Source organism: Ovis canadensis, chromosome 13 (assembly GCF_042477335.2).
Source record: "Ovis canadensis isolate MfBH-ARS-UI-01 breed Bighorn chromosome 13, ARS-UI_OviCan_v2, whole genome shotgun sequence".
Lineage (NCBI taxonomy): Eukaryota > Metazoa > Chordata > Mammalia > Artiodactyla > Bovidae > Ovis > Ovis canadensis.
This window is the reverse complement of record NC_091257.1, coordinates 28,709,746-28,724,073: the sequence shown is the minus strand read 5'-3', so window position 1 is coordinate 28,724,073 and position 14,328 is coordinate 28,709,746.

Sequence of the window (14,328 nt, the reverse complement as noted above, 5' to 3'; positions counted from 1 at the left end):
TGTTTCTCTTTAACAGAGGAGACTGTACACCAGAATAATGAAGTTACTTTTGGTAATGGGAATAGGTGATGAAGTTGGGACTAAATCTCAGGTCTTCTAACTTCTAATTTCTGAGTCTGCATTCACTGTTCTTCCACTTGCCTTAATACATATTGATAGGAGTGTTTCTATGGCCTTCATAATATGTTTATATGCCCTGGTTTTGAAGCTTGTGATTAACAGTGGCCAAAAGCATACATGATACAGTTAGGATGAGTGATCATATTGTCCAGCTCTATTCTGAAATCAAAGGGCTACTGGATTTTCCTCTGTGGAGTAACCACAGTAAATGTAATTATTCAGTCCTAAAAGCTTTTATTCAAACCAGTCTCATCTTATTTATTTTGAATGGTAGGGGCTGCCATTACTAATAAATTCTAATGCATTCTGAAACCAAAAGGTAGCTATAATCATATCCTTGTTCTGTTTGAGTCTTTTAATATTTGTCTTTGGGGAAGATCACTCTGGTGGTGGTAGGAAGAATTGAATGGATGATGGCAGGACGTTTATTAGAAGCAAAGATCTTTTGTGCCAGGCAGCAGATCTGTAAATAAAACTTCCAAAGATCTCTGACCTGCTAAACTTGCACTCAAGCAGGAGGAGACAGACTATAACAAAAAATACAAGAAACAAATAAAGTGTGTATAATAATACAGAAGGAAGTGAGTACGATGGACTAAGTATAATGCGGAGTAAAGGGGATTCAAGTTCTGGGAATAGAAAGCAAGTATAATGCAGAGTAAAAGTAAGACGCTTACACTTACTTACACTTAAGTAAGATGCTCAAAATTAGTCTCATTGAATATAACACATTTGAACAAACAGTTGAACGATATGGAAAAGCGTGAAGCACAGACATCTGGGGGATGGCTACCACAGTGGTCAAAGGTCTTCATATGCTGCGATGTTTCAGAAGTAGCAAGCAGACTTGCATGGCTGCAAAGGAATGGAAAAACGACAGGGTGCTCACAAATATGGTCAGGAAGTAAATGGGCCCCTGATTATGTAAGAGCATCTGGGACATTGATAAGCCTTTGGTTTTTACTCTGAATGAAATGGGTAGACCGTGGAGTATTGTGAGCAAAGACGGTACAAAGATATCTTTCTTATACCTTAAAAAGGTCATTCTTGGAAATCTGTTGAGTGTAAGGAAGGTGTTAAGAAGTGGTTTGACTGTGGATGCATTTTGACTGTGAAGCCCAAGTGATCATCTGTTAGATGGACGAGAAGGTGAAAGAGAGGAACTGATGATGTTTCCAAGTCTCTTTCTGCAGACAACAGGAAAGATGGAATCTTCATCAATTGAAACATGGGAGGTTGTAGATAAAGCAGCTTTGGCAGGGTTGGGGAGAAATAATGCAGGTGCTATGCTGTTTTGTACATGCTGAGTTTAATGTGCCTGCTAGACATACAGTTGGAAATATTGAGTCTTCAGTTTGGAAGAGAGGTCTGGTCTAGAGCGAGAAAAATTTGACAATATAGTTGCTATTTAAAGTCATAGTTAGTGATGAAAGAGAAAAGGAAAGAACCAAGGACTGAAGCCTGGAGCACTGGGCCTGAAAGAAAAGAAAGAACTACCTCGGGGATTTGAAGAGTCATCCATAAGGTCAGGGAAAAACTAGAAGAATGTGTTGTCTTGGAAGCCAAGTGGAGAAAATGCATCAAGGATGTGTGAGTGAGCAGTTATTTCAAATGATGCTCAGACACTGAGTGAAATGGAAACTGAGCAGCGCTTTTAACAAAGAGGGATATACACACATATTTCAGTTTGTCTAGAATAGTCCCAATGATGCCTGTTGCCATCAAAAGTATACTCACTTGAGTGTACTCATTACAGAGAAGAGAGGCTGGAGACATGAAATCAACATGCTTTGACATGACATCGATAGAGCTTTCTTCTGTGACTAAAGATTATCATCATGAGGGAAAGGTTAGAAATTTGATTGGTTTGGTGTCAGACTTGAGAAAAAGGGATGCGTCCTGGATATGGCCCACATTTTGTACTGGTTCAGCCGGGGGTTGCCACACATTAACAAGAAAAACACATAAGAAGCGAGAGATAGAAGGATGATGCAGAGATAATGACCTCAGTTTTGAGGAAATGGTAGATATTACCAGTAAACTTACGTAAACTGAGCCTTAATAGGAATGGATGAAAAATAAGAATCGGAAGTTGCAGCACAGGAATGAAAGTCAAGCAGAGGGACAATGTGCTGAGAACAAAAAGGAAATGGACAAGATAGCATATTATGACACAATATTATATACAGAAAATGTAAGGAGACTAAGAATAATGAATTGATGGGAAGAAAGGGCAGTAATGCTCCTTAGGATAGAAAAGGAGATTCTCAAGATTATTCCTAAAACCACTCAACTGTTATGAATTCAATTTTGTTTCATGCTACCAAATTATTAACAGTTCAGTTCAGTTGCTCAGTCGTGTCCGACTCTTTGCGACCCCATGAAACGCAGCACGCCAGGCCTCCCTTTCCATCAACTCCCGGAGTTCACTCAGACTTATGTCCATCGAGTCCGTGATGCCATCCAGCCATCTCATCCTCTGTCGTCTCCTTCTCCTCCTGCCCCCAATCCCTCCCAGCATCAAAGTCTTTTCCAATGAGTCAACTCTTCACATGAGGTGGCCAAAGTACTGGAGTTTCAGCTTCAGCATCATTCCCTCCAAGGAAATGCCAGGGCTGATCTCCTTCAGAATGGACTGGTTGGATCTCCTGAAAGTCCAAGGGACTCTCAAGAGTCTTCTCCAACACCACAGTTCAACGCATCAATTCTTAGGGGGTTAGCCTTCTTCACAGTCCAACTCTCACATACATACCTGACCACAGGGAAAACCATAGCCTTGACTAGATAGACCTTAGTCGGCAAAGTAATGTCTCTGCTTTTGAATATACTGTCTAGGTTGGTCATAACTTTTCTTCCAAGGTGTAAGTGTCTCTAAATTTCATGGCTGCAGTCACCATCTGCTGTGATTTTGGAGCCCCCAAAAATAAAGCCTGACACTGTTTCCACTGTTTCCCCATCTATTTCACATGAGGTGATGGGACCAGATGCCATGATCTTCGTTTTCTGAATGTTGAGCTTTAAGCCAACTTTTTCACTCTCTACTTTTTCTTTCATCAAGAGGCTTTTTAGTTCCTCTTCACTTTCTGCCATAAGGGTGGTGTCATCTGCATATCTGAGGTTATTGATATTTCTCCTGGCAATCTTGATTCCAGCCTGTGCTTCTTCCAGTCCAGCATTTCTCATGATGTACTCTGCATATAAGTTAAATAAGCAGAGTGACAATATACAGCCTTGACATACTCCTTTTCCTATTTTGAACCAGTCTGTTGTTCCATGTCCAGTTCTAACTGTTGCTTCCTGACCTGCATACAGATTTTTCAAGAGGCAGGTCAGGTGGTCTGGTATTCCCATCTCTCTCAGAATTGTCCAGTTTCTTGTGATCCACACAGTCAAAGGCTTTGGCATAGTCAATAAAGCAGAAATAGATGCTTTTCTGGAACTCTCTTGCTTTTCCCATGATCCAGCGGATGTTGGCAATTTGATCTCTGGTTCCTCTGCCTTTTCTAAAACCAGCTTGAACATCAGGGAGTTCATGGTTCAAGTATTGCTGAAGCCTGACTTGGAGAATTTTGAGCATTACTTTACTAGCATGTGAGATGAGTGCAATTGTGCGGTAGTTTGAGCATTCTTTGGCATTGCCTTTCTTTGGAATTGGAATGAAAACTGACCTTTTCCAGTCCTGTGGCCACTGCTGAGTTTTCTAAACTTGCTGGCATATTGAGTGCAACACTTTCACAGCATCATCTTTCAGGATTTGAAACAGCTCCACTGGAATTCCATCACCTGACTAGCTTTGTTCGTAGTGATGCTTTCTAAGGCCCACTTGACTTCACATTCCAGGATATCTGGCTCTAGATTAGAGATCACACTATCATGATTATCTGGGTCGTGAAGATCTTTTTTGTAAGGTTCTTCTGTGTATTCTTGCCACCTCTTCTTAATATCTTCTGCTTCTGTTAGGTCCAGACCATTGCTGTCCTTTATCGAGCCCATCTTTGCATGAAATGTTCCCTTGGTATCTCTAATTTTCTTGAAGAGATCTCTAGTCATTCTGTTCTTTTCCTCTATTTCTTTGCATTGATCACTGAAGAAGGCTTTCGTATCTCTTCTTGCTATTCTTTGGAACTCTGCATTCAGATGCTTATATCTTTCTTTTCTCCTTTGCTTTTTGCCTGTCTTCTTTTCACAGCTATTTGTAAGGCCTCCCCAGACAGCCATTTTGCTTTTTTGCATTTCTTTTCCATGGGGATGGTCTTGATCTCTGTCTCCTGTACAATGTCACGAACCTCAGTCCATAGTTCATCAGGCACTCTATCTATCAGATCTAGGCCCTTAAGTCTATTTCTCACTTTCACTGTATAATCATAAGGGATTGATTTAGTTCATACCTGAATGATCTAGCGGTTTTCCCTACTTTCTTCAATTTCAGTCTGAATTTGGCAATAAGGAGTTCATGATCTGAGCCACAGTCAGCTCCTGGTCTTGTTTTCGCTGACTGTATAGAGCTTCTCCATCTTTGGCTGCAAAGAATATAATCAATCTGATTTCAGTGTTGACCATCTGGTGATGTCCATGTGTAGAGTCGTCTCTTGTGTTGTCGGAAGAGGGTGTTTGCTATGACCAGTGCATTGTCTTGGCAAAACTCTATTAGTCTTTGTCCTGCTTCATTCCACATTCCAAGGCCAAATTTGCCTGTTATTCCAGGTGTTTCTTGACTTCCTACTTTTGCATTCCAGTCCCCTAAAATGAAAAGGACATCTTTTTTGGGTGTTAGTTCTAAAAGGTCTTTTAGGTCTTCATAGAACCGTTCAACTTCAGCTTCTTCAGCGTTACTGGTTGGGGCATAGACTTGGATTACCGTGATATTGAATGTTTTGCCTTGGAGACGAACAGAGATCATTCTGTTGTTTTTGAGATTGGATCCAAGTACTGCCTTTCGGACTCTTTTGTCGACCATGATGGCTACTCCATTTCTTCTGAGGGATTCCTGCCCACAGTAGTAAATATAATGGTCATCTGAGTTAAATTCACCCACTCCAGTCCATTTTAGTTCGCTGATTCCTAGAATGTCGACGTTCACTCTGGCCATCTTTTGTTTGACCACTTCCAATTTGCCTTGATTCATGAATCTGACATTCCAGGTTCCTATGCAATATTGCTCTTTACAGCATCGGACCTTGCTTCTATCACCAGTCACATCCACAGCTGGGTATTTTTGCTTTGGCTCCATCCCTTCTTTCTTTCTGGAGTTATTTCTCCACTGATCTCCTGTAGCATATTGGGCACCTACTGACCTGGGGAATTCCTCTTTCAGTATCCTATCATTTTGGCTTTTCATACTGTTCATGGGGTTCTCAAGGCAAGAATACTGAAGTGGTTTGCCATTCCCTTCTCCAGTGGACCACATTCTGAATGTGGTCCAAATTACTATAGTCAGAGTTTAAAATAGTTTATACATTTTCAATTAAAAAAAATGCTCTCTTGAGCTCTATCTGATCTTGAGCTACCTTTCTATAGCTATGCTTTCTGCATATATTGGAATGCTTTCAGTTGTAATACAGAAATTCAATTCAAAATTTATGTACAATGCGGAATACAAATTGTCTCCAAATTAAAATTTCCAAAGGAAATACAGGCTTCTCCTCTAGTGTACTGCCTTGGCTCAGCAATATCACCTAGAAATGAATTAATTCTTCTTCCCACTCCGACTTCAATGTTCTGACTTCCCACATGTTAGCAAAATGGCATTCCTACAAGAATTCTGGGTACTTGCTTCCTGATTTTCTCTAGCAGCAATAGGAAACAAAGATCTTTTCATTTTTCAACTAAGTACAGCAGAATAGAGTTTCTTTCCCATTAATTCAAATTGTGTCATATGACTGCTCCTGTACCAATTACAATGGCCTGGGAGATGGCATAACCAGGGTTAAGCTGTTGAGAAATCTCTTCTGGGATTAGGGGGATATCAAGGCCATTGAAAACATGTAACTAGGAAATTTCTAGTCCAACTTTAAAGGGAAACTGGAAATGGATGATGGAGGCAACAAAAGCTTGCCTGTTATTTCTTCAGAATCAAGCTATTCAAAAAAGTTATTTATTATACTCTCTTTCTATACTCCATTTTACTACTAAACATATCTTCATTTTACTATTCAGTAAATTCCAATGTGAAATCCGCTCCCACTACTCGATTGAAACTATACACACTAGAGTTTTGATGACATTCATATTGCCAAAACCAGTTTTTCTGTCTTCATCTCACTAGGTCTCTAAGTTCCTCTAAATGCTTTCAACAACTCGCTTGTTCAAAGAGACTTTCATGTGGCACCCAATTTCTAGCCTACTAATGCAACCATTTCTTCTCTCTCCATTGTATTTTCCTCTCTACTGAAGATCCTATTTCTGCCCAACAAATTATCCCCAAACATAGAAGTTTAAAACATCAAACATTAATTATCTAACAGTTTCTGTGAGTCGGACAGCCAGGTGCAGATTAGTTGGGACCTTCTGGTCAAGGTTTCTCATGGACTTATAGTTGTTTGGGGCAGGGGTGGGGATGGGATGGTGGTGGGGAGCAGGCTGCAGTCTCATTTGAAAGCTCAATTGGGCAAAAATCTTCTTACAAGTTCAGGTGTGCAGTTGAGGACTTGGTCCCAAACAGGCTGTTGACTGGACAGGCTTCTTATTTGTCTATCATGTGGGCCTTTCCACAGGGCCACTCATAACATGGGAAAGCCAGAAAGCAAGAAGGGGCAAGCAAAACAGAAGTCAGAGTCTTTTTCATCCTAATCCCACCTCAGAAGTGATATCCTGTCCCTCTGGGTTCTGTTTGTTAAAAGTAAATCACCAGGTCCTCTAGGGGAGGAGGACTATACAAGCGTTGGTTACAAGGAGCTGTGGGGCTCCCTGAGCACCGTCTGGGAAGAAGCCCTAAGCTTGGGCTTCAGTAATTTTCTAATTCTGTCTTTTTTTTATTGATGATGCAGTAAGTTTACCTAGGTATTATATTCAGTTCAGTTCAGTTCAGTCACTCAGTTGTCTGACTCTTTGCGACCCCCTGGACTGCAGCACACCAGGCTTCCCATCCATCACCAACTCCCAGAGCTTGCTCAAACTCATGTCCATAGAATCGGTGATGCCATCCAACCATCTCATCCTCTGTGGTCCTCTTCTCCACCTGCCTTCAATCTTTCCCAGCATCAGGGTCTTTTCTAAGGAATTAGTTCTTCACATCAGTTGGCCAAAGTATTAGAGTTTCAGCTTCAGCATTGGTCCTTCCAATGAATATTCAGGGCTGATTTCCTTTAGGATGGACTGGTTTGATCTCCTTGCAGTCCAAGGGACTCTCAAGAGTCTTCTCTAACACCACAGTTCAAAAGCATCAATTCTTCAGCACTCAGCTTTGTTTATAGTCCAACTCTCACATCCATACATGACTACTGTAAAAATCTTAGCTTTGACTAGATGGACATTTGCTGGCAAAGTAACGTCTCTGCTTTTTAATATGCTGTCTAGATTGGTATACCTTTTCTTCCAGGGGGCAAGAGTCTTTTAATTTCATGGCTGCAGTAACCATCTACAATGATTTTGGAGTCCCCCAAAATAAAGCCTATTACTGTTTCCTTTGTATCCTCATCTATTTGCCATGAAGTGATCGGACCAGATGCCATGATCTTAGTTTTCTGAATGCTGAGTTCTAAGCCAGCTTTTTCACTCTCCTCTTTCAATAAATTAGTGTGTTACTTACATTCAAAAACTCAAATTTATAATTCCAGGTTAGGCCTCTTTTCAGACCCACATATCTCTTATTTTGGCATCTCCAATTAGCTTTCAAAGGCTCTCAAACTTGACATTTTCCAAACAAAATGTTTAATTCTGCCTTATTTTACATTCCCAACCTGCATTTTCTTTTTCTGCTAAGCGTTTCTACCTTGGAAAATGGCACCACCATCCACCCGATTTTTCAGACCAGGCAACAGCAAATTTTCCTTTACGTTTCTCTTTCCATCACTAAACTCCATCAACTTTAGCTTTGAAATTATTCTGTGTTTTCTGGGTGCCTAAAAGAGCCCCTCAATATGTTTATCTGTACCCATTTTTGCTCTCTTTCAATCCATTCTCACCAGCAAGTAATCAGTCACTCTGTTGTGTCCGACTTTTTGCGACACCATGAATCGCAGCACGCCAGGCCTCCTTGCCCATCACCAGCAGAATTTAATCAAACTCTTGTCCATCAAGGTGGTGATGCCATCCAGCCAACTTATCCACTATCGTCCCCTTCTCCTCCTGCTCCCAACCCCTCCCAGCATCAGGGTCTTTTCCAATGAGTCAACACTTCGCATGAGGTGGCCAAAGTACTGGAGTTTCAGCTCTAGCATCATTCTTTCCAATGAACACCCAGAACTGATCTCCTTTAGAATGGATTGGTTGGATCTCCTTGCAGTCCAAGGGACTCTCAAGAGTCTTCTCCAACACCACAGTTCAAATGCATCAATTCTTCGGCTCTCAGCTTTCTTCACAGTCCAACTCTCACATCCATACATGACCATTGGAAAAACCATAGCCTTGACTAGATGAGCCCTTGTTGGCAAAGTAATGTCTCTGCCTTTGAATATGCTCTCTGGGTTGGTCATAACTTTCCTTCCAAGGAGTAAGCGTCTTCTAATTTCATGGCTGCAATCACCATCTGCCATGATTTTGGAGCCTAGAAAAATAAAGTCTGACACTGTTTCCCTATCTATTTCTCATGAAGTGATGGGGCCAGATGCCATGATCTTCATTTTCTGAATGTTGAGCTTTAAGCCAACTTTTTCACGCTCCTCTTTCATTTTCATCAAGAGGTTCTTTAGTTCTTTTCACTTTCTGCCATAAGGGTGGTGTCATCTGCATAGCTGAGGTTATTGATATTTCTCCCGGCAATCTTGATTCCAGCTTGTGCTTCTTCCAGCCCACCATTTCTCATGACGTACTCTGCATAGAAGTTAAATAAGCAGGGTGACAATATACAGCCTTGATGTACTCCTTTTCCTATTTGGAACCAGTCTGTTGTTCCATGTCCAGTTCTAACTGTTGCTTCCTGACCTGCATACAGATTTCTCAAGAGGCAGGTCAGGTGATCTGGTATTCCCATCTCTTGAAGAATTTTCCCACAGTTTATTGTGTTCCACACAGTCAAGGGCTTTGGCATAGTCAATAAAGCAGAAATAGATGTTTTTCTGGAACTCTCTTGCTTTTCCCATGATCCAGTGGATGTTGGCAATTTGATCTTTGGTTCCTCTGCCTTTTCTAAAACCAGCTTGAACATCTGGAAGTTCATGGTTCACATATTGCTGAAGCCTGGCTTGGAGAATTTTGAGCATTACTTTACTAGCATGTGAGATGAGTGCAATTGTGTGGTAGTTTGAGCATTCTTTGGCATTGCCTTTCTTTGGGATTGGAATGAAAACTGACCTTGTCCAGTCCTGTGGCCACTGTTGAGTTTTCCAAATTGCTGGCATATTGAGTATAGCACTTTCACAGCATCATCTTTCAGGATTTGAAATAGCTCCACTGGAATTCCATCACTTCCACTAGCTTTGTTCGTAGTGATGCTTTCTAAGGCCCACTTAACTTCGTATTCCAGGATGTCTGGCTCTAGGTGAGTGATCATGCCATCGTGATTATCTGGGTCATGACAGCCCTTCCTAAATCATTCAAGGGCTTCTCATCGCTCTGCATTGACCTCACATGATCTAGCCTTTCTCTGCTTCACCAACCTCATTTCATGCAGCTTTCTTTTTCTGACTTTTAACTACACTTGGCTCTCCTTTATTTCCTAGAGTTTTATCTGCTTAGAAGATTTTCTCCCCACTACTCTTTGTCTGACTGGTTTATGGTCATCCTTCTGAGATAATTGGATTACTCAATCTTACGCATATTCTTAAAGCTCAATCTTTCCCCTTCATAACACTTAAAATTTGTAAACTCCAGATGAGAAGATAAGAAGTCTATTTTGTTCTCCATCTGTCAGTGCCTAGATAGCACCATTTTTAACATATAACAGTCTGTAGATAATGTCTATAATGAGTAGTATAATATCCAAAGTATACATCCAAAAACCTTGGTAACATTTTCTGTTTTGGTTTTTACCAACTTCTGTTATATTGGTATCAATTTAGTCCTTTAATGTTGTATTTACTTATGTTATTAAACTTTGTTTTCCTTCTAGTTAGACTTTTTTGGAAGAATGTTGGGGAAAATTCCTGAAGAAAGATTCTAACTCAATATTTAGTGAAGTTAGAAGGAAAGTGGAAGTCACTCAGTGGTGTCCGACTATACAGTCCATGAAATTCTCCAGGCCAAATACTGGAGTGGGTAGCCTTTCCTTTCTCCAGGGGACCTTCCCAACCCAGGGATCAAATCCAGGTCTCCCATGTTGCAGATAGATTCTTCACCAGCTGAGCCACAAGGGAAGTTAGAAAGAGTTACCTTTATAGCAATGACACCTAGACTACCTTTGCCTGAGAGATTGATAAGACTCAGTGTTTATTCTGGTGGGATTCTTTTAGAATTTCCTTTGAGTCCTAGAAAAGAGATTGGGGGACTGGGTGCTGGGGGTTTGTTTTGTCGTTTAGAAAGGGATGTTCTCACTGGCAATTACTGTGTTTGTGCAAATATCATAAAAGAAAGCTGTGCAAAGACCCATCTCACACCCACATTGAGAGTATAATCTTCCAGCTGATGTATCTGTTCATCGCTTTTGCAAACTTGAGAAAAGAAGCTAGAATCCTGGAATGAATCACTGTGCCAGAGACATTCTAGTTAAAGTTGAACAGTGCTGATGAAATGTGCTACTTTGGTGTGAAGAGCCAGAACTACACTTAATAAATATTAAAACCACAGAACACACAAATAGAAGTCACAAAATTAACCTTTTGCTACCCAGGAAACACTCCGGTAAATGTGAGATGGTGTGTGGGTGGGGAGAAGGATCCTGTAGAATTATGTAAAATTATAGTGTGAAAGCATGTACTTAATCATTTGCAGAGAAAGCTTTTCTCTTAGAGTCTTTAGGAAAAAAACTGCACTGCAGAGGGAGCTAACTAAATTATGCCACCTTATTTTTCTTTGGAATAATTTTGTTCTAGATGAAAAGGCGCTCTCACCTCCACCCCCTGCCCCACCCCAGGGCTTGAGAGATGTTTATTTCAAGTCTCTGCCTTCTCTTAAAGAACAGGAGTCCACTGACTCCACTGCAGTGGGACGTAGAAGGTTAGGTTGTCCATTTAATGTTCATGCTATTAATTAGTCATTCTTAACAGGTATTTGAGGGATTATGGATTTGAGGGGAAAAGGAGAGAAAAGAAGAAAAACATGGGATGAGAAGACTTGGATTAAGCATATGGCAAAGGACAATATCAACAAGAGTGTGAAAAGAGGGAAGATAGAGAAATCAAATAATAGGCTTCCTACTTTTTTTTGCATTATAGTAAAATACATATAATATATTTTATACTGTATTTGTCCACATCCTTGTTTCCCCATACATGCTTTTTTTTAATGTATGTAAGTATCTGTCTGAGCAAGTGAGAAGCTTCTATCCATTGCTGTGAAAAATCAATTGCTCTTGATTTGGAGGAGGGCCTCAGTTTAGTAGGAGAAATGAGGGGGTTTGAAACTGCCAGTAGGATTACCAGAGCTCTTTTGATTTTAGATTTCAATATGGTAAATTATTTCTTTTAACTGGATCTTGCTTGATCTGACCTCAGAATGCCTCAGTTTGAAGGAAAGTGACTTGTGCTTATGAAGTTGCCCTATGTCCCACCAGATTTAAATTCGAATTAACTTTCACTGATGAATTGATACAATTCACAAATGACTATCAATAATCTGCATAATATAAATTTAGAAAGACCGCTTATATCACACAGTTGTGATTACCTGGAGTGAGCTGATGTTTAAATATATAAATTGTATTTGTTTTTAACTGTCTGCAGCTCTTTACATACTTTCAAAAAATACTTTCTAGCACCATTTAGGAAGCTAATGAAAACCTCTATTTGATGTTTAATAACACCTTCTTTAATAGTAGTAGAACTACATGTATTAATACACAGCAAAATCCCTCTAATTGCAACTAGCCTGGTCTCTCAGAATTTGGGATAAAGCCAAGTAAACCCAATAGAAAGTTTCCTTTGTACTAACTTTGGAAAAAAGAATCTATTAGCAAGACATAAAAAAAAAAAAAAAAAAAAAAAAAAAAAAAACTTTAAGCAATGTCATAGAGAGAAAACTAAAACCTTTTAAAATGAAACTCACACACTTTAATTTACTTTACAAACTTAAACTATCAAATTGAAAAACACTTCTATGTGTGGAAGTTTATGTTAGGGAAATTCTCAAAATGTATAAAAAGACATAAACAAATATATCAAATATACAATTTTTAGAATATTGGCTGTGTGGGTGTGTGCGTGTATGCTCAGTTGTGTCAGACTCTGTGACCCTATGGACTATAGCCAGCCAGGCTCCTCTGTCCATGGCTTACCTGGTGTTTTAGTGGCAAAGAATCTGCCTACCAATGTAAGAGATGCAAGTTTGATTTCTGGTTTGGGCAGATACCCTGGAGGGAAGTCCCATGGACAGAAAGGAGGCTGGTGTGCTACAGTCTATGGGATCAAAAAGAGTCGGACATGAATTAGCAACTGAGCATGCATGCATTTTAAGACCAATGCCCCATCACTGTATAGACCATTACAAGGGCTAAGACTTATGTAATAAAAATACCAGTGCTGTGTCAATGGAGAAATGAAACCATAGTCAACTAGTTGAAACTAAACTGTTAAATCAAACTGTCAATGAGTTACTGTATCTTTTTGGCAAAATTACCTTACCATCAATTAGTTATGCAGCAAAAATGTTTAGGGTAAAAATACTTACAGTGAAGATTTCTATGGCATACACACTTATTGCCGAAATACCAGACAGGAGCTAGATGTCAACCAAAGACAGTGATTCTAAGCTCAAACTCTTGACTCTACAACAATGGTTAAATACAAGTGAATAAACTTCTAAGCCTGGACGTTTAAAAATGCTTACTTGGTTAAAAATTGTTAATATTCTTGATGTGAATTAGTGTGTTAACTCTTCTTTTTATTTATAATAATCGCATGAACTCTCCTTACCACTAAATCATTTGTGAAGCAATTCTCATATCTTCTCTGTGTTTTTTTCTAACAGAGCAAACACTCATTATTTAAAAAGCATAGAAAAAACTCAAAGCCACAAATGAGGACATATGATGAAAACTAACAAGTTATGTAAGTTAAGTTACTAGGAAACTTAATGTAAGCAGTGACAATATGAAGTATCTGATTGAAATTTAGCCAACTCAACTTAGTTTAGACTATCAGGCAGAAGTACTCCTACAGTGGTGGTGTGAAAAGAAATAAATGATGGCATATATGTTGTTGTGTCAGCATTTTTTTGTATATTTGGCTTTAACCCTGACCAGAAATGACAAACTATCACCCAGACTTCTTTGCCATTCCTTTGCAGCTGCTTATGCTACTGACATTACAACTGTGATTTCTGAATTCCTCCTGAAAATACCATACTTTGTCTTTGGCTTAACTGACCTTTATAATACATCTATTTGGATAATATTTTTTATTTGTTTTTAGCTTTATATGCCTTTTCTGAAAATAGAAGTCAGATAAAATTTGTTGTGATTTTCATTGTAAAATGAAACACACGGCAGAAAACCATCCAGAACTATTGTGTATCTTATTAAATGAATAATAAGTATAAACGAATGCATTTATAACCACAGACCAGATCAGGAAATAGACCTTTGCCAGAAACCCCTTTTATGTTTTTTCACTGTCCATTCTCCTGTTTTTCAACGTTTTCTTAGTAATCATTTCCTTGCATTATTAGGTTTATCACCCAAGTGTTTATCCCAGCTTCTATAGTTTTTTGTTCTTTCTTAATGTTCAGACTTCTCCTCCATCCCTTTCTTTTTCTTCTAAATTAACTATCTGTAGGACATTTAATCTGCAGAACTTCCCACAGTATGGATTTCAGTGAGACAAATCCATCCTGTGGGACTCACTATTGGTCCTGTTTAATACATCCCCCATTCGCTGTAATCCCCTCATTTTGGTGCCTGGGTCCAGAGATGTGGCTGCACTCAGATTCTCTTTTTATAAAGTCAGCAGGCAGTTTTAT